The sequence below is a fragment of the Ovis aries genome, chromosome 18 (assembly GCF_016772045.2).
Source record: "Ovis aries strain OAR_USU_Benz2616 breed Rambouillet chromosome 18, ARS-UI_Ramb_v3.0, whole genome shotgun sequence".
NCBI classification, from domain to species: domain Eukaryota; kingdom Metazoa; phylum Chordata; class Mammalia; order Artiodactyla; family Bovidae; genus Ovis; species Ovis aries.
Window position 1 is genome coordinate 5,178,790 of NC_056071.1, and position 21,895 is coordinate 5,200,684.

A 21,895-nucleotide genomic window follows, 5' to 3' on the forward strand; every position below is an offset into this window, starting at 1 on the left:
AGCTTTTTTCGTAGTGATGCTTCCTACAGCCCACTTGATTTCATACTCCAGGAGGTCCAGCTCTAGGTAAGTGACCACACTATCATGGTTATCTGGGTCATTAAAACCTTTTATGTATAGTTCTGTATATCCTTGCCACTTCTCCTTCTGTTAGGTCCTTACAATTTCTGTCCTTTATTATGCCCAGCCTTGAATGAAATGTTCCCTTGATATCTACAGTTTTCTTGTAGAGATCTCTAGTCTTTCCCATTCTATTGTTTTCCTCTATTTCTCTGCAATGCTCATTTAAAAAGGCTTTCTTGTCTCTCCTTGCTATTCTCTGGAAGTCTGCATTCAGTTGGGTATATCTTTCCCTTTCTCCTTTGACTTTCACTTGTCTTCTTTCCTCAGCTATTTATAAAGACTCCTCAATCACTTCTTTTTCTTTCGGATAGTTTGGTCACTGCCTCCTGTACAGTGTTATGAACCTACATCCATAATTCTGCAGGCACTCTATCTACCAGATCTAATCCTTGAATCTATTTATCACCTAGACAGTGCAATCATAAGGGATTTGATTTAGGTCATTCCTGAATGGCCTACTGGTTTTTTCTACTTTCTTCAATTTAAGCCTGAATTTTGCAATAAGGAGCTCATTATGGTATTGATTTTACTGATCGTATAGTGCTTCTCCATATTTGACTCTAAAGAACATAAATCTGATTTCAGTATTGATTGTCTGGTGATGTCCATGTGTAGAGTCATTTCTTCTGTTGTTGGAAAAGAGTGTGTTCTCTTGGCAAAACTTTGTTAGCTTTTGCCCTGCTTCATTTTGTACTCCAAAGCCAAACTTGCCTGTTATTCTGGGTATCCCTTGACTTCCTACTTTTCCATTCCAATCCCCTGTGATGAAAAGGGCATCTTTTTTGTGTGTTAGTTCTAGAAGGTGTTTAGGTGTTCATAGAACCAGTCAACTTCAGCTTCTTTGGCATCAGTGGTTGGGGCATAGACTTGTATTTCTGTGATGTTGGATGGTTTACCTTGGAAAGGAACCAAGATCATTCTGTCATTTTTGAGATTGCACCCAAGTACTGTATTTCAGACTATTTGTTTACTATGAGGGCTACTCCACTTCTTTTAAGGGATTTTTGCCCACAGTAGTAGATACAATGGTCATCTGAATTAAATTCATCCATTCCCATCCATTTTAGTTCACTGATTCCTCAGATGTCAATGTTCAGTACTGCCATTTCTTGCTTGACCACATCCAATGTACCTTAATTCATGGACCTAACATTCCAGGTTTGGAGAAGGCGATGGCACCCTGCTGGGGTCCAGCCTCAGCAGAGTCCAGGGATACCTTCAGAATGAACGGCGTTGGCGAGAGCAGAGAGAAAAAAAGAGAGAGAGAGAGAATGACACGGGGAGACCAAGCTTAGGTGAAGCAAGGCCCGTAACTTTATTTTCAAAAGGAGCTTTTATACCCTGATTTGTACCTAGAGGGAAATGAAAGATGCAAGGTCATGCAGAGTCAGCCCAAACACTCCAGCAGTTTTGCCCTTATCAAAACCAGGATTTTTTTCTGTATGCCTTTCCATAAACAAGGGTCTTATGTTATGTACATTATCTTCTTGCCTGGAGGCCTGTTGACATTTTATGACCCTTTTTTGATAAAGGTTGATCAACCGGAAAACTTTTTTCCCTTAAAGTGTTTTTTTTTTTTCTTTATATTTCTAATCTGTGTCAGCCTCAGAAAGTACTAAACAGAGTTACATTCTCATGCAGCAGAGGTGCAGTGGGTCACAACAAAGAAAGAACTTATTAGCTCAAAGGTCTGATATGGTTAATACCAAGGCTACTACTAGTTTTTCTTACATTCCAACTACATTAACTAATGCACTCCCAGGTGCACAGTGGATAAGGGATATAGGAACTTGGCAGCAAGCATTGGCCCAATAATGAAGCCCTTTACCAGTACTATTCTAATAATTTTTCACCCCTTAAAGGGCTCTATGCCCATTAGGACTTTTAGAATGTTTAGGCTTCCTGTGCCTTTCATGGTTGGGAATTTTGTGAAAAATCATGTGCGATAGTTGCAAAAGTATGGATAAACCTGCCAAGCAAGCTAGAATGCTAACAGGAGGGTTTGAATTGAAATACTCCTTTCATGTCCAGGAGACTTATCAACTAGAACCCTAAGTTGATTTTCTCCAGAGAAAGGTGGAAAGGCCCTGTTAATAGGTGGATAGCCCTGTTAATGTCAGAAGAGTTGGTGAAAGGCATAATATAGGAAAGAGTAGACAGACAGATTTTGGTTTGGGGTAGATGCTCGAGCAGGTCCAAGGAGTCCGTTGAGTCCTGATCCACCTTGCCTGTCAGGTCTCCTCTGCATGACCTTGTCATGGATGGGATCTCCCATGCTGGCTCCCAGCAGCACCCCACTCCTGTACTCTTGCCTGGAAAATCCCATGGATGGAGGAACCTGGTAGGCTGCAGTCCATGGGGTTGCGAAGAGTTAGACACGACTGAGCAACTTTATTCTCACTTTTCACTTTCATGCATTGGAGAAGGAAATGGCAATCCACACCAATGTTCTTGCCTGGAGAATCCCAGGGACAGGGGAGCCTGGTGGGCTGCCATCTATGGGGTCCCACAGAGTCAGACACAACTGAAGTGACTTAGCAGCAGCAACATTCCAGGTTAATATGCAATATTGTTCTTTATGGTATCAGACTTTACTTTCACATCAGACATATCCACAACTGTGTGTGATTGCTACTTTGGCCCAGGCACTTGATTCTCTCTGGAGCTATTGTTATTGCCCTCTGCTGTTCCCCAATAGCATACTGAACCCCATCCAACCTGGGAGGACTCATCTTCCCGTGTCATATCTTGCTTTTGTTCATGGGGTTCTAAAGGCGAGAATACTGGAGTGGTTTGCCATTTCCTTTCCAGTAAACCAGATTTTGTCAGAACTCTTCACTATGACTGTCAATCTAGAGTGTTCCTGCATGGCATGGCTACTAGCGTCATTGAGTTATGCAAGCCCCTTTGTCACAACACGACTGTGACCCATGAAGGGGTAAATTGGCATTCAGTTGAGTTCAGTCACTCAGCTGTGTCCAACTCTTTGCGACCCCATGAATCACAGCACGCCAGGCCTCCCTGTCCATTACCATCTACCGGAGTTCACTCAGACTCATGTCCATCGAGTTCATGATGCCATCCAGCCATCTCATTGTGGGTCGTCCACTTCTCCTCCTGCTCCCAATCCCTCCCAGCATCAGAGTCTTTTCCAATGAGTCAACTCTTTGCATGAGGTGGCCAAAGTAATGGAGTTTCAGCTTTAGCATCATTCTTTCCAAAGAAATCCCAGGGCTGATCTCCTTCAGAATGGACTGGTTGGATCTCCTTGCAGTCCAAGGGACTCTCAAGAGTCTTCTCCAACACCACAGTTCAAAAGCATCAATTCTTCAGCTCTCAGCCTTCTTCACAGTCCAACTCTCACATCCATACATGACCACAGGAAAAACCATAGGCTTGACTAGACGGACCTTAGTTGGCAAACTAATGTCTCTGCTTTTGAATATACTATCTAGGTTGGTCATAACTTTTTTCCCAAGGAGTAAGCGTCTTTTAATTTCATGGCTGCAGTCACCATCTGTAGTGATTTAGGAGCCCCCCAAAATCAAGTCTGACACTGTTTCTACTGTTTCCCCATCTATTTCCCATGAAGTGATGGGACCGGATGCCATGATCTTTTTTTTCTGAATGTTGAGCTTTAAGCCAACTTTTTCGCTCTCCTTTTCACTTTCATCAAGAGGCTTTTTAGTTCCTCTTCACTTTCTGCCATAAGGGTGGTGTCATCTGCATATCTGAGGTTATTGACATTTCTCCTGGCAATCTTGATTCCAGCTTGTGTTTCTTCCAGTCCAGCGTTTCTCATGATGTACTCTGCATAGAAGTTAAATAAGCAGGGTGACAATATCCAGCTTTGACGTTCTCCTTTTCCTATTTGGAACCAGTCTGTTGTTCCATGTCCACTTCTAACTGTTGCTTCCTGACCTGCATACAGATTTCTCAAGAGGCAGGTCAGGAGGTCTGGTATTCCCATCTCTTTCAAAATTTTCCACAGTTTATTCTGATCCACACAGTCAAAGGCTTTGGCATAGTCAAGAAAGCAGAAATAGATGTTTTTCTGGAACTCTCTTGCTTTTTCCATGATCCAGTGGATGTTGGCAATTTGATCTCTGGTTCCTCTGCCTTTTCTAAAACCAGCTTGAACATCAGGGAGTTCATGGTTCATGTATTGCTGAAGCCTGGCTTGGAGAATTTTGAACATTACTTTACTAGCATGTGAGATGAGTGCAATTGTGCAGTAGTTTGAGCATTCTTTGGCATTGCCTTTCTTTGGAATTGGAATGAAAACTGACCTTTTCCAGTCCTGTGGCCACTGCTGAGTTTTCCAAACTTGCTGGCATATTGAGTGCAGCACTTTCACAACATCATCTCTCAGGATTTGAAATAGCTCCACTGGAATTCCATCACCTCCACTAGCTTTGATCGTAGTGATGCTTTCCAAGGCCCACTTGACTTCACATTCCAAGATGTCTGGCTCTAGATTAGTGATCACATCATCATGATTATCTGGGTCATGAAGATCTTTTTGTCCAGTTCTTCCGTGTATACTTGCCACCTCTTCTTAATATCTTCTGCTTCTGTTAGGTCCATACCATTTCTGTCCTTTATCCAGCCCATCTTTGCATGAAATGATCCCTTGGTATCTCTAATTTTCTTGAAGAGATCTCTAGTCTTTCCCATTCTGTTGTTTTTCTCTATTTCTTTACATTGATTGCTGAAGAAGGCTTTCTTATCTCTTCTTGCTATTCTTTGGAACTCTGAATTCAGATGCTTATATCTTTCCTTTTCTCCTTTGCTTTTCGCCTCTCTTCTTTTCACAGCTATTTGTAAGGCCTCCCCAGACAGCCATTTTGCTTTTTTTGCATTTCTTTTCCATGGGGATGGTCTTGATCCCTGTCTCCTGTACAATGTCACAAACCTCCGTCCATAGTCATCAGGCACTCTATCAGATCTAGGCCCTTAAATCTATTTCTCACTTCCACTGTATAATCATAAGGGATTTGATTTAGGTCATACCTGAGTGGTCTAGTGGTTTTCCCTACTTTCTTCAATTTAAATCTGAATTTGGCAATAAAGAGGTCATGATCTGAGCCACAGTCAGCTCCCAGTCTTGTTTTTGTTGAGTGTATAGAGCTTCTCCATCTTTGGCTGCAAAGAATATAATCAATCTGATTTTGGTGTTGACCATCTGGTGATGTCCATGTGTTATCTTCTCTTGTGTTGTTGGAAGAGAGTGTTTGCTATGACCAGTTCATTTTCTTGGCAAAACTCTATTAGTCTTTGCCCTGCTTCATTCTGCATTCCAAGGCCAAATTTGCCTGTTACTCCAGGTGTTTCCTGACTTCCTACTTTTGCATTCCAGTCCCCTATAATGAAAAGACATCTTTTTTGGGTGTTAGTTCTAAAAGGTCCTGTAGGTCTTCATAAAACTGTTCAACTTCAGCTTTCTCAGTGTTACTGGTTGGGGCATAGACTTGGATAACTGTGATACTGAATGGTTTGCCTTGGAGACAGAGATCATTCTGTCATTTTTGAGATTGCATCCAAGTACTGCATTTTGGACTCTTTTGTTGACCATGATGGCTACTCCATTTCTTCTGAGGGATTCCTGCCCGCAGTAGTAGATGTAATGGTCATCTAAGTTAAATTCACCCATTCCTGTCCATTTTAGTTTGCTGATTCCTAGAATGTCGACGTTCACCCTTGCCATCTCTTGTTTGACCACTTCCAATTTGCCTTGATTCATGGACCTGACATTCCAGGTTCCTATGCACTATTGCTCTTTATAGCATAGGATTTAGCTTCTATCACCAGTCACATCCACAGCTGGGTATTGTTTTTGCTTGGCTTCATCCCTTCATTCTTTCTGGTGTTATTTCTCTACTGATCTCCAGTAGCATATTGGGCACCTACTGACCTGGGGAGTTCCTCTTTTGGTATCCTATCATTTTGCCCTTTCCTACTGTTCATGGGGTTCTCAAGGCAAGAATACTGAAGTGGTTTGCCATTCCCTTCTCCAGTGGACCACATTCTGTCAGGCTTCTCCACCATGACCCGCCCGCCTTGGGTTGCCCCATAGACATGGCTTGGTTTCATTGAGTTAGACAAGGCTGTGGTCCTAGTGTGATTAGATTGACTAGTTTTCTGTGAGTATGGTTTCAGTGTGTCTGCCCTCTGATGCCCTCTTGCAACACTTACCATCTTACTTGGGTTTCTCTTACCTTGGCGTGGGGTATCTCTTCACGGCTGCTCCAGCAAAGCACAGCTGCTGCTCCTTACCTTGGATGAGGGGTATCTCCTTTCCGCCACCGTTCCTGACCTTCAACGTGGGATAGCTCCTCTAGGCCCTCCTGTGCCTGCGCAGCCACCACTCCTCGGGATGCTCCTCCCTGCTGCCGGCCCTAGCCTCTGGCGCGAGGTGGCTTCTCCTGGCCGTCCCTCATCTCAGATGCGGGGTAGCTCCTCCCGGCCGCCACCCCTGACCTCGGACGCGGGGTAGCTCTTTGCAGCCGCCGGCGCTCAGTGAGCCGGCCCGCAGCCGCCTCCAAATTCTGAGAGCCTCTTTGAGTAACATTTCTTTGTGGAGTCCTGTGCATACATATGTGTGTAACTCCGTCTGTTCTTTATTCTTGTTAAGTTTGATTTGCAGGTCTCCTGGTGGCTCAGATGGTAAAGAATCTGCCTGCAATGTGGGAGATCCAGGATCGATTCCTGGGTCAGGAAGATCTCCCCTGGAGAAGGGAATGGCTACCCACTCCAGTATTCCTGCTTCAAGAATCCCATGGACAAAGGAGCCTGGCAGGCTACAGTCCATTGGGTCGTAAAGAGTCAGACATGACTGAGCAACTAACACTTTCACTTTCAGGTGAAGAACTCAGGAGGATAGAAGAAAAAGATTTCCCCCCTCTTGATCAAAGTGAAAGAGGAGAGTGAAAATGTTGGCTTAAAGCTCAACATTCAGAAAACTAAGATCATGGCATCTGGTCCCATCACCTCATAGGAAATAGATGGGGAAACAGTGGAAACAGTGTCAGACTTTATTTTGGGGGGCTCCAAAATCACTGCAGATGGTGACTGCAGCCATGAAATTAAAAGACGCTTACTCCTTGGAAGGAAAGTTATGACCAACCTAGATAGCATATTCAAAGCAGAGACCTTTGTTACTTTGCCAACAAAGGTCCGTCTAGTCAAGGCTATGGTTTTTCCTGTGGTCATGTATGGACGTGAGAGTTGGACTGTGAAGAAAGCTGAGCACCGAAGAACTGATGCTTTTGAACTGTGGTGTTGGAGAAGACTCTTGAGAGTCCCTTGGACTGCAAGGAGATCCAACTAGTCCATTCTGAAGGAGATCAGTCCTGGGTGTTCTTTGAAAGGAATGATGCTAAAGCTGAAACTCCAGTACTTTGGCCACCTCATGAGAAGGGTTGACTCATTGGGAAAGACTCTGATGTTCGGAGGGATTGTGGGCAGGAGGAGAAGGGGACGACAGAGGATGAGATGGCTGGATGGCATCACAAACTCGATGGACATGAGTCTGAGTGAACTCCGGGAGTTGGTGATGGACAGGGAGGCCTGGCATGCTGCGATTCATGGGGTCACAAAGAGTTGGACACGACTGCGTGACTGAACTGAACTGAACTGACAAAGGCAAGAACCCAGAGAGCTCATGCCCCTTTTTACAGTGCACCATTCCTCAGAGGGCATGCCCCTGGGTTTAGCAGGACTGCCCTCCCCATGACATGTGAATGCTGTGCTGTGTACTGAGGTTGTGACCCACCCCCACCAAGAAGGCCAGTTACAGCTATTAAAGAGTCCTCATTGTCTAAGCCCCATGAGCAGGCGTCTTTTAGCTGAAAGATTATTATAAGAGATCATTAATAGGACAACCACCTTGGGGCAGAAGATTCTGGAAGTTTTCCTCCGGGCAATGAGGGGGGAATAAAACCAGAAATTAATTTCCGTTTCCATGCCTTTTGTCCCCCAAGCCCAGCTCAGCAAGAATCATCCAGGAGGTTTTGAAACCTGTCCATACATTCTTTGACACTCCTCTTCTCAGGAGGCAGTCTGATTCTCCTCTCCTTGAATCTGGGCCAGGTTGAATTACCCCTTCTGACAAGTAGAAGAGGCAGAAATGATGCAGCATTACTTGAGAAGCATGGTCATAACAGACAAGATAGCTTCCACTAGGTTCCCCTTGGGGACACTTTGTCCTTGGAAGCTGGCTGCCATACTTTGGGGAAGCCCATGTGTATTGGGGGGCTACATAGAGATGTCCCAGTTGAGGTCCCAGCTGATAGCAGCATCAGATGCCCAAAGAATGGGTGAAGAGACTGTTTGAGACAACTCCAGGCCCTGCTATCATCTCACTGAAACACCACAACACATGCTGAGTGAGAATAGCCAAGCGAGAACTGACCGACCGACCTCCTGAAGTACAGGAGACAGTGATGGTAAGTGACAGATGGTTTAAGCCACTAAGTTTTGGGGGTGGGGGTGGTTCCTCACAAAGCAATAAATAACCAAATGGTCACTGAGGCTAGTTCTCACAGGCTCTGTCCAACACTCTGCTCAACCACCACTGTCAACCCTGGACTTAATCCAGATCAGGGTAGGGGCCCCCAAACCCCCCAGCCCTGCTGGCTGGGAGGTGCATGGGGTGGGCGGGATTCTGAGCCGCAGTGAGCTGCTGGCTCAGGGCTGCAGTGTCAGTCCGGTCCATGTCACCAGGCTCTCATCCAGTCTCACCTGTGGGTCTGAGTGGACTATGGGAGTCACCTGCATGATCCTTGCTCCAGGACTGGGTCAGAGCTGAGCTGGACTAATGGGTAGTCAATACCATCCCCTGGGACTGACTGCCTCCTGGGCTCTGAGGGCAGTGAATGTTCAAAGCTGAGAGGTGATTCTCAGAGTCAAAGCTAGGGGGAGAAAATGAACCCACATGTGGGGAAACGGGAGAGGGGCTGGGAAGGTGGGCAGGGCAAGCTGGGGGTGATATGCCCGCTTGATGATGAGCCGCTGGGGTGAAGGGTTAGGACAGATGGCCCAAGAGCAAGGGCAGGACCAAGGTACCCGTGTCTGGACGCATACTTCCTGTGCTGAATGCTGCCCCCTTGGCTAGGTGCTGCCAGGATCTGTTCATCTCTTTCTCCCCAAGACTGCCCAGGGCTGCCCCTTCCTACAAGCCCACCCTGAGGTTAGGACGCTGACGCCTGGACCTAGGAGCTGTCCCAGCCTGACTCTGATCCTTCTCGATCCTCACCTCTCCCTTCAGGAGCTCCAAACCCTTGAGCACCATCGAGATGGCCAGAACAAGCTAAAGGGTCTAGCCCTTTTGGACAGAGGACCAATGCCCCCTCCCCTAAAAGCGGGTCCCATGGTAGGACCAGCTCCCTCTGGCCTGCGGCTGCCCACAGTGGACATCCCCGCATGCCTTGCATTCCAGCCCCGCGCGGGTTCCCCCAGCAGCTCCCCTGCAGAAGGGGCAGCCAGCTTTCCCCCAAGGCCCTGTGCCCCGCCTCCTCCACTCGCCCACTCCACCCCTGGCAGCGTTTTGGAAAAACAGATGCTTTCCAGGAACGTCAGAGTTCATTAGGGAGACATAGAGCAGCGATCCCAGGCTGCCCACAGGATCCGGACTGGAGGGGGCACGGGGCAAGCCAACCACCCATGTTGGTCCATGGCACACCCTGCAGGCCTTTGGAGGGGCTGGTGGGCAGGGGGAAGAGGGAGAACGTTCAGGGAGTTGACCTCCTGTCCCTGGCACGGGGCGCTCAGTTTTACTTATTTAGTTGTTTCACAGACACTTCTTATTGATTTGTAAACCGTGGGTTTCAGCAAAGACAAAGACAGAGCCCAGAGTCCCTGGGACAGTCCCAGGGAGAGGCCTCAGTGGTGAGCAGGCGGCAGAACCGGAGGGGGCGGCCCCAGGCCTTTTGCTTCCAGAGAGAGGCTCTGGCAGGCAGGCTCTGCTGGGGGACTCCTCTTCCCACCAGGCTTTGGAAGAAGCCCCCTTCTGAGGGGGCCCGGAGAAGGAAGCCCCAGGAGGGGGAACGGGCACCACAGGTGAGAAAAAGGCAGATTTCCTGAGGGTGCAGGGCCCTCCCTGGCCCCTGGGCCTCTGAACCCTGCCCTGGGCCCCTCCCTACTGACCTCCTCTCCCAAACGCCTGACACTGTGTCCAAACAGGGGTCACAAATGAGGTTTTCACTCTCATGTCAAGCCTTCACCTTTTAACTAAACTCAACAGGTACCTCTTTTTTAAAAAAACAAAAACCTTCATCGAGGTATAACTGACACAGTACTCTTGCCTGGAAAATCCCATGGATGGAGGAGCCTGGTAGGTTGCAGTCCATGCTAAGGGTTGGACACGACTGAGCGACTTCCCTTTCACTTTTCACTTTCATGCATTGGAGAAGGAAATGGCAACCACTCCAGTGTTCTTGCCTGGAGAATGCCGGGGACACGGGAGCCTGGTGGGCTGCCGTCTATGGGGTCGCACAGAGTCAGACGCGACTGAAGCGACTCAGCAGCAACCAAGCCGTGTACGTTGCGAGTGCACAAGGTGATAACTGACGCAGGTGGGCCTCCGTGAAACCGTCACCACCATCAGAACAGTGGGCATGTCGTCATCCCCACGATGGCTCCTGGGTCCCGTCTGGAGCCTTCCCCTCCTCCCTCCGCCCTCCTCTACACCCACATTCACCCACCCCCACTCCGGGCTTCTTGCTTGTATTGATATTTCTAACTAAAATTGAATTTCATTGAATGGACTTGTTCGCTCGCTCAGTCTTATCTGACTCTTGGTGACTGCATGGACTGCAGCACACCAGGTGTCCCTGTCCCTCACTTGTAATGAAGAGAAATTGACCAGCAGTGAAAACTGAGGGAGGAGCGTGTCTGGTCCTTGGGGGAGCTGGGCGTGCCTTCCACACACACCTGTGAGGACAGCAGCAGGCCACCGCTCCGGTTTTCTGGAGAGCAGGGGGAACCTGGAGCAACTCTCTGCCGGGCGCCCACGGGCCAGGTCTGCGGGAGAACGCGTGCTTCTGGCATCCGGTCTGCAGAGATGCTCTGAACCACCCTCAAGCTCTCTTTTCCTTCCGAGAAGCTAAAAGGCAGCTCTAGAGTGTGATTTAAAATCCCGGGCGGGCCCCAAGCCAAATGTGGGGAAGGTCCTTTTCTGTGTGCCCGTTGCTGAGGCATCACCTCCCAGCTCCCAGCGTGTAGAGAGAGGTGCGCAGGGCCAGGTCGGGGGGCGCAGGGAAAAGGCCAGCTGAGCCCCGCCAAGGGGCCACCCCGCCCAGCCCTGGCCACTCCTGCTGGGACTGTCTGGTATTTTACACTTAACACCAGATATTTGGATTTTTAAGTACAATCTTCTGATTTTCAAAGTTAACACTTCAAAATTTTTTGTTTTAAAGTAAAACAAAAACCTCAGAGGATGCAGATCTAAGTGTTCCCAAACTGCAAGCGACCAGCTTGCAGCCTCAGTGCCAGCAGAGGACCCCTCCCCTCCTCTTAGGCTCAGCTTTTGCCTGACTCTGGGAGCATCTGTTCAGCCTTGGGCAGCTCCTCGCTTCATTCCACATGGACAGAACTTCACTGAGCTATCACGGTGCTGTCCGGTTCTGGCCTGCAGCCTGAGGAGGAAGCTGTGGAGATGGATGGTCTTGTCCTGCCCTGCAGACATGCCAGGTGATGAACGTGGCCGTGGGGGTGCGCCTCTGCTCCCAGGGAGAGGCAACAGGGAGGGGGACATGGGGCCTGAGCCAAGAGGGGTGAAGGAGACTCAGAGGAGCTGAAGAAGGGAGGGAGGGCAGCGGAGATCGCGGGGTACTCCAGGAAAGGCAAGTGGTCTGTTCAGCGGGTCAGAGGGGACCCTGAGGATGCTGGTAGCTGGGAGAAGGAAAGGGACAGAGGCATCCCCTGTGGGGTCTCTTCCAGCCCTCCTGTCTCTGTGCCTCACGCCCCCTCCAAAGCCTTCTAAGGAAGGCTTTCTGGGATCCAGGAGTGGGGGAAGGGGCCTGCTGAACTCGCCTGAGGGTCCTTGAAGCCAAAAATGGAGAGTGACCTAAAAAGTCATCTATCGAGCCCCCATCCCGAGCAGGGCCCCCTCTTCCATAGCACTATTTCATCTGCAGCCCCCTTTCCAACGCTCCATCAAATAGGCCAGGCCCCTGCTCTCCCTGCTTCCTGCAGGCGTTGGGGGACTCGGGTTTTCCCCAGCACAAGAATGGAAGAAAGAGCTGCCAAAAGGTTGCTGGAATCAGAACTCAAAGCACACTCAAGCCGGGAGAGAAGGAGCAAATACAAACAAGCTTCCTTTGGACAGCTGTGCCTACACTCTATAAAAAAAAAAAAAAAAAAAAGTGTCAGATTCAATCACCCAAGTTTGGGGGCTGTAGACGCCAAACATCTGGATCTGTGGACAGGCCCTGAGCACCCCAGGATGTTGCACTCCCCACCTGGACGTCTGCCGGCATCTAAGTGCGGCGCTGACTCTGGAGAGGGGTGCACCTGGCCAGGCCTCCGCTTCCTTGGAGGGGCCTCAAACCCTCTCCCTGTGGACTGCACACACCTGGGCTGGGGACGGAAGGCAGGCCCACTCTGAGCTTCTCTCGACTCTGGACAGCCCCGCACCCAGGCCCAGGCCCTGACAGCCTGCATGTCCTTGCTATGCTCATGGATCGTGAGCAGTAATGGGCAATGTAGGGATTCACCTTGACCTGGGAAGGAGGCACAGCTACTTAGTCTTTGCTTCTGAAGGAAACAGTGTTAAGACAGAATTGATCCCATCACCTATTCCAAAAGAGACGACAGGATAATAGAATATTCCTAGACATTAAAGGCCTAGATATAGTCATGATTTTACAGAAGAAGGATTAAATGTTTATTACTGCTGAAACCAGTATTTGGATCCCTAAAAATGAAATGATAGACTGTTGATTTGATGTCTGGCTTTAGGCAAATGACTTGCCGTCTCTGATTTTCCATTTCTTCATTTATAAAATAGGGATAATAATAGCACCTCTCTCCTAGAATCACTGTGAGGATTAAGTGAGCAAAATATTCAAAGTACTAAGAAAACAGCACCCACTATATTGCACAATGCATTGGCTGTTATTTGATTTCTGCTTCCAGGCCTTAGGATTTTGTTTCCATTGCCTGAAGTCCTCCCCTACGCTTATAAACTCCTCAGCCTCCACTCTTGTCAGTCCCCTGCTTATCTGTGACAGAGCCCCATGCCTGACTATCCTAATTGAGTGGCCTCTCCTATCCCACTGCCCTGTTATATGTTTATTCCTGGCATTTTCATTATCTGAGGTTGCTATGCCTAGACCTGTTTACTAGCTGGCATTTGTATAGACATGAACACAGTCTTGTCTACACTGGACTCTGCCTGGGTCAGGGGCATCTGTTGAGGAATGAATGAATGATTCAGTGGGTGGATTGCTGCTGGGTGTGGAACAGGCCCTGGAGACGCCCCTGACCTGGGAGGCCCTTGTGGAGCAGCTGGGGACTCCTTCATCAGATGGGTATACCCAGGGTGCTCTCAGGCCCAGAAGCACTGGAAATGGAGGGCCTGGAAACTAGAAGCCACAAAAGCATCTTTCTTTTGACCAGAGGTAGAAGCCAAGCTCATCTTGGAGGAAGACTCTCTCCTCTTTGGAAGACAAAACAATCAGTGGCTGTGTCCAGGGAAGGCAGCCCCTGTTTGGGGAGGAGCAGCTGACCAGCAGGGAGCTGACCTGCTCCTAGCTCTCAATCACTTTGCAGCAGGAAGAAGGGGGAACAGGCTGAGGGCTGCTCTGAATCAGCTGGTCACCTGTCTCTCCTCAGATCCGGACCACTCGGCCGCTGAGCTGCGAGATAGTCAGGAACTGAATCCACTTTTGCCGGGCATGTGGATACCTCAGTCGAAATTAGAGTGGATTGAAAGAACATTCCCCACTGCAGTTGTGAACGGAGTGCCGTGTCTGTTCATCGTGGAAGGAACATTCAGAGAACTGAATAGAAGAAAATTAAAGTCCCCACAGCTCCGAGAGGAGTACAATTAACATGTTGAAGTCCTGCTTTTTTTCAAACACTTAAAAACATTTTTTAAATTTTTATGTTTTAATTTTGATTTTATGTTGGAGTAGGGTTGATTGCCAGCGTCGTATTTGTTTCAGGGATACGGCAAAGTGATTCAGTTTCGCATGCACATGCATCTCTTCGTTTTCAAATTCTTTGCTCATTTAGGTTCCTAGAGTATTGAGCAGAGTTCCCTGTGCTTTACAATAAGTTCTTGTTGGCTGTCTATTTTAAATATAGTAGTATGTACACATCAATTCCAAACAAAATAGAGACAAACCACTTGTGGTTACAGGGTGGGGGAAGGTCTGGGAAGGGATAGACAGAGAGGCTGGAACTGTGACATCCTTCTGACTTCTCCCTCCAACTGCTGATGGTCGTGCAAGCTGAGACCTCCTTTGGAATCTATGGCTAGACTTCCCCCCTGAGTGTATATCAACCTTTTCTCTGTGGAAGGTGTTTTGAATGTCAAGAAGCCAGCTCAGGGGCTTACAGAGAGGAAAATCACCCCTCCAGTCCTTCAGCTTCCCTATCAGATGTGTCCCAATCGTGACTTCCAAACTTGGGTGGGTGAATTCTATGTTTCTTAAATTACGCTGATTTAAGAGCCACGTGGGAAACAAGTGATTCTCCAAATGACGTTTTTCTATACCTCAAGCGGCCAAGAGCGCCTGGGCCTGGGGGAGAGGAAATGGCCATCCGCTTCTTGGAGAGATCAGGAATCTCTAAGTTTCGTGTTTTTTTAACTCAATTAGCTTGGGAGTGGGGGTGGGGTGGGTCACCAGCTGCATGGTCTGTGAGTCATTTGAATTTTGAGCTCTGAACTATTTTAAGTAACGGAATTTTAAGTTTTGAGGGTTCTATTACTATTGTTGTTGCTATTATTACTATTATTATTAATTCATTTTCAAATCTGACTTTGGAACAGAGTGATTATTTCTCCTAAAATTTCAACATTAGATCTTGAAGTCTGTAAATAAGAAGGCAATTTGAGGTATCTAGGGAGATTAAAAGTGAAATACGTGCACAAAGACAAAACTGACTGGGCTGTGGGAATTGAGAAAAGACAGAATGAAAAGTCTGTAAACTATCTACTAACCTCACAGTGGCCTCACTGACTGACTCTGAAACCTAGTTCAGTTCAGTCACTCAGTCGTGTCCGATTCTTTGTGACCCCATGGACTGCAGCACGCCAGGCTTCCCTGTCCATCACCAACTCCCGGAGCTTGCTCAGACTCATGTCCATTGAGTCAGTGATACCATCCAACCATCTCATCCTCTGTCATCCCCTTCTCCTGCCTTCAATCTTTCCCAGCATCAGGGTCTTTTCCAATGAGTCATTTCCTTATATCAGGTGGCCAAAGTATTGGAGTTTCAGCTTCAGCATCAGTCCTTCCAATGAATATTCAGGACTGATCTCCTTCAGAATGGACTGGTTGGATCTCCTTGCTGTCCAAGGGACTCTCAAGAGTCTTTTCCAATACCACAGTTCAAAAGCATCAATTCTTTGGTGCTCAGCTTTCTTTGTAGTCCAACTCTCACATCCATACATGACTACTGGAAAAAGCATAGCTTTGACTACTTTGTCGGCAAATTAATGTCTCTGCTTTTTAATATGCTATCTAGGTTGGGCATAGCTTTTCTTCCAAGGAGCAAGCCTCTTTTAATTTCATGGCTGCAGTCACCATCTACAGTGATTTTTGGAGTCCCCCAAAATAAAGTCTGTCACTGTTCCCACTGTTTCCCCATCTATTTTCTATGAAGTGATGGGACCAGATGCCATGATCTTAGTTTTCTAAATGTTGAGTTTCAAGCCAACTTTTTCACTCTCCTCTAGATAAGTCCCCTAATTTGATCTCAGGAAAGAGTATTTGAATTGAAACTATGCTGGAACATTTGGGGGCACAATCACAATAAGTCCTGCCTATTTTATTTGTTTATTAAATACCCATTGATAAGGGTCTAGATCTGATAGATAGAATGCCTGATGAACTATGGACTGAGGTTCGTGACATTGTATAGGAGACAGGGATCAAGACCATCCCCATGGAAAAGAAATGCAAAAGAGCAAAATGGCTGTCTGGGGAGGCCTTACAAATAGCTGTGAAAAGAAGAGAGGTGAAAAGCAAAGGAGAAAAGGAAAGATATAAGCATCTGAATTCAGAGTTCCAAAGAAAAGCAAGAAGAGATAAGAATGCCTTCTTCAGTGATCAATGCAAAGAAATAGAGGAAAACAACAGAAATTTTCTTCAAGAAAATTAGAGATACCAAGGGAACATTTCATGCAAAGATGGGCTCAATAAAGGACAGAAATGGTCTGGACCTAACAGAAGCAGAAGATATTAAGAAGAGGTGGCAAGAATACACGGAAGAACTGTACAAAAAAGATTTTCATGACCAAGATAATCATGATGATGTGATCACTAACCTAGAGCCAGACATCTTGGAATGTGAAGTCAGTGGGCTTTAGAAAGCATCACTATGAACAAAGCTAGTGGAGGTGATGGAATTCCAGTTGAGCTGTTTCAAATCCTGAGAGATGATGCTGTGAAAGTGCTGCACTCAATATGCCAGCAAATTTGGAAAACTCAGCAGTGGCCACAGGACTGGAAAAGGTCAGTTTTCATTCCAATTCCAAAGAAAGGCAATGCAAAAGAATGCTCAAACTACTGCACAATTGCACTCAGCTCACATGCTAGTAAAGTAATGCTCAAAATTCTCCAAGCTAGGCTTCAGCAATACATGAACCGCGAGCTCCCTGATGTTCAAGCTGGTTTTAGAAAAGGCAGAGGAACCAGAGATCAAATTGCCAACATCCACTGGATCATGGAAAAAGCAAGAGAGTTCCAGAAAAACATCTCTTTCTGCTTTATTGACTATGCCAAAGCCTTTGACTGTGTGGATCACAATGAACTGTGGAAATTTCTGAAAGAGATGGGAATACCACACCACCTGACCTGCCTCTTGAGAAACCTGTATGTAGGTCAGGAAGCAACAGTTAGAACTGGACATGGAACAACAGACTGGTTCCAAATAGGAAAAGGAGTATGTCAAGGCTGGATATATTGTCACCCTGCTTATTTAACTTCTATGCAGAGTACATCATGAGAAACGCTGGACTGGAAGAAACACAAGCTGGAATCAAGATTGCCAGGAGAAATATCAATAACCTCAGAAATGCGGATGACACCACCCTTATGGCAGAAAGTGAAGAGGAACTAAAAAGCCTCTTGATGAAAGTGAAAGAGGAGAGTGAAAATGTTGGCTTAAAGCTCAACATTCAGAAAATGAAGGTCATGGCATCTGGTCCCATCACTTCATGGGAAATAGATGGGGAAACAGTAGAAACAGTGTCAGACTTGATTTTGGGGGGCTCCAAAATCACTGCAGATGGTGACTGTGGCCATGAAATTAAAAGACACTTACTCCTTGGAAGAAAAGTTATGACCAACCTAGATAGTATATTCAAAAGCAGAGACATTACTTTGCCTACTAAGGTCCGTCTAGTCAAGGCTATGGTTCTTCCTGTGGTCATGTATAGATGTGAGAGTTGGACTGTGAAGAAGGCTGAGCGCCAAAGAATTGATGCTTTTGAACTGTGGTGTTGGAGAAGACTCTTGAGAGTCCCTTGGACTGCAAGGAGATCCAACCAGTCCATTCTGAAGGAGATCAGCCCTGGGATTTCTTTGGAAGGAATGATGCTAAAGCTGAAACTCCAGTACTTTGGCCACTTCATGCAAAGAGTTGACTCATTGGAAAAGACTGTGATGCTGGGAGGGATTGGGGGCAGGAGGAGAAGGGGACGACCGAGGATGAGATGGCTGGATGGCATCACTGACTCAATGGACGTGAGTCTGAGTGAACTCTGGGAAATGGTGATGGACAGGGAGGCCTGGCGTGCTGCGATTCATGGGGTCACAAAGAGTCGGACACGACTGAGCAGCTGAACTGAACTCAACTGAACTGAACTGATTGAACACCTCCGTAGGACAGGCAGTGTGATGAGTCCAATGGGAACCTGTGTTCTTGGAACACGATGTGAGATTCACAGCCAGTGCTCCTAGGGGAAGTGGAGGTGTGCCCTGACTTGTAGTTATCTGTAGTGGAAGACTTCCACCAGCTACACCTAACTGTACCCGGAGGTGGGAAGAGAAGTGTAGAGCACACTAGGCACGGTATTTCCACTGTATAAGTTTCATGTAATTTGTAAACATATGTAACTAAACTCAACTGTTAAAGTAGATTAATTAGGAAGCCATGATTTTGATGAGATTTGAGTGTTATCTTTGTTTCTGACACAATTTATTTAATGTACAATTCAATTTATGATTCAAATTTCAGTAAATCTGTGTTTAATAGCCAGCTCACGAAATTTCTGAAAATTTCACCGCATTCTCCATGAGCGATAATGAGTTGGTTCCAGGACACTGCTGTCTAGTGGCTCATCTAGGTGTTGGGTGATCAGGATGCCTCACCACCATCCTCACCCCCGGGGTGCCCAGAGAATGCAGCCTCTCTGTTCCTGCTAGCACCTGGTCTGGCTATCCAAATGATTGGCTGACAGCAGCCCAGAGTCACTTCCTGGCTTCCAGGTCTGCTGGACTTGGAGCCCATCTCTGAGCCTCAGACCTGCCAAACTTCTCCCATCTCCGAGACTTGTCTTCAGACGGGGCCAGGCATGTTCACTGTAAAAGACTAGCTAATACACAGCTTCACTCTGTTCTCCTCTGTGTGCTATGTTTCTTCCTCCCTCCCTCCCACCCTCTTCTCCCCACACTACCTCCCTGACTCCCGCCCCTTCCTCTTCCTCCCCACCCACCTCCAACTACCCCCACCCTCGCCCCTCCACCTCTCTAAATTCAGGACATCAAGCCGAAGTTAGCCCATGGTGTGTCCTTATTAAAAATCATTTGTTGGGTGAAGGAGCTTAAAAATTACAAAACCCCAGCCATACAAGAAATAATAATACATCATGGGGATGTAATGGTTAATAATGGGAACTATGGTTAATAATATTGTACTTGAAAGTTGCTAAGAGAGTAAATCCTAAAAGTTTTTATCAAAAGAAAAGCAAATTTTGTGACTATGTGTGGTGATGGATATTAACTAGACTTATTATAGCAATCATATGCCAACATATACAAGTGTATTTTGTTGTTGTTGTTTAGCCTTGAAGTCATGTCCCAGTCTTTGCAATCCCATGGACTGCAACTCACCAGGCTTCCCTGTCCTTCACTGTCTCCTGGAATTTGCTTAGATTCATGTTCATTGAGTCAGTGATGCCATCCAACCATCTCATACTCTGTCCCCCCTTCTCCTTTTGCCCTCAGTCTTTCCCAGCATCAGGGTCTTTGCCAATGAGTTGGGTCTTTGCCAATGAGTCGGCTCTTTGAATCAGGTAGCCAAAGTATTAGAGCTTTGGCATCAGTCCTTCCAATAGATATTCAGAGTTGATTTCCTTTAGAAATTGACTGGTTGGATCTCCTTGAAGTCCAAAGGACTCTCAAGAGTCTTCTGTAGTACCACAATTCAAAAGCATCAATTCTTCAGTGCTCAGCCTTCTTTACAGTTCAACTCTCAGATTTATACATGACCACTGGAAAAACCATAGCTTTGCTATATAGACCTTTTTCAGCAAAGTGATGTCTCTGCTTTTTAATACCCTAAGTTTGTCATAGCTTTTCTTCCAAGGAACAAGTGTCTTTTAATTTCATGATTGCAGTCACCATCTGCAGTGATTTTGGAGCCCACAAAAATAAAGTTTGTCACTGTTTCCACTTTTTCCCCTTCTATTTGCCATGAAGTTATGGGACCAGATGCCATGATCTTCATTTTTTTGAATGTTGAGTTTTAAGCCAGCTTTTTTACTCTCCTCTTTCACCTTCAAGAGGCTCTTTAGTTCCTCCTCACTTTAACCATTAGAGTGGTATCATCTACATATCTGAGGTTGTTGATATTTCTCATGGCAATCTTGATTCCGGCTTGTGATTCATCCAGCCCAGGATTTCACATGATGTATTCTGCATAGAAATTAAATAAGCAGGGTGACAATATGCAGCCTTGATGTACTCCTTTCCCAATTTTCAAACAATTCATTGTTCTGTGTCTGGTTCTAACTGTTGCTTGACCTGCATACAGGTTTCTCAGGAGACAGGTAATGCAGTCTGGTATTCCCATCTCTTTAATAATTTCCCACAGTTTGTTGTGATCCACACAGTCAAAGGCTTTAGCATAGTGAATGAAGCAGATGTTTTTTTGGAATTCCCTTGCTTTCTCTGTGATCCAGTGGATGTTGACAATTTGATCTCTGGTTCCTCTGCCCCTCTGGAACTCATCTTGTACATCTGGAAGTTCTCTAAAGCCTAGCATGAAGGGTTTTGAGCATTACCTTGCTAGCATGTGAAATGAGCACAATTGTAAGTTATTTTGAACATTCTTTGTCAGTGCCCTTCTTTGAGACTGGAGTGAAAACTTACCTTTTCCAGTCCTGTGGTCACTGAGTTTTCCAAATTCGCTGACATATTGAGTGCAGCACTTTAAGAGCATCATCTTTTAGGATTTTTTTTTTAATTTTAAAATCTTTAATTCTTACATGCGTTCCCAAACATGACCCCCCCACCTCCCTCCCCACAACATCTCTCTGGGTCATCCCCATGCACCAGCCCCAAGCATGCTGCACCCTACGTCAGACATGGACTGGCGATTCAATTCTTACATGATCGTATACATGTTAGAATTCCCATTCTCCCAAATCATCCCACCCCCTCCCTCTCCCTCTGAGTCCAAAAGTCCGTTATACACATCTGTGTCTTTTTTCCTGTCTTGCATACAGGGTCGTCATTGCCATCTTCCTAAATTCCATATATATGTGTTAGTATACTGTATTGGTGTTTTTCTTTCTGGCTTACTTCCCTCTGTATAATTGGCTCCAGTTTCATCCATCTCATCAGAACTGATTCAAATGAATTCTTTTTAATGGCTGAGTAATACTCCATTGTGTATATGTACCACAGCTTTCTTATCTATTCATCTGCTGATGGACATCTAGGTTGTTTCCATGTCCTGGCTATTATAAACAGTGCTGCGATGAACATTGGGGTACATGTGTCTCTTTCAATTCTAGTTTCCTCGGTGTGTATGCCCAGCAGTGGGATTGCTGGGTCATAAGGTAGTTCTATTTGCAATTTTTTAAGGAATCTCCACACTGTTCTCCATAGTGGCTGTACTAGTTTGCATTCCCACCAACAGTGTAGGAGGGTTCCCTTTTCTCCACACCCTCTCCAGCATTTATTGCTTGCAGCTTTTTGGATCGCAGCCATTCTGACTGGTGTGAAGTGGTACCTCATTGTGGTTTTGATTTGCATTTCTCTAATAATGAGTGATGTTGAGCATCTTTTCATGTGTTTGTTAGCCATCCGTATGTCTTCTTTGGAGAAATGTCTATTTAGTTCTTTGGCCCATTTTTTGATTGGGTCATTTATTTTTCTGGAGTTGAGCTGCATAAGTTGCTTGTATATTTTTGAGATTAGTTGTTTGTCAGTTGCTTCATTTGCTATTATTTTCTCCCATTCAGAAGGCTGTCTTTTCACCTTGCTTATATTTTCCTTTGTTGTGCAGAAGCTTTTAATTTTAATTAGATCCCATTTGTTTATTTTTGCTTTTATTTCCAGAATTCTGGGAGGTGGGTCATAGAGGATCCTGC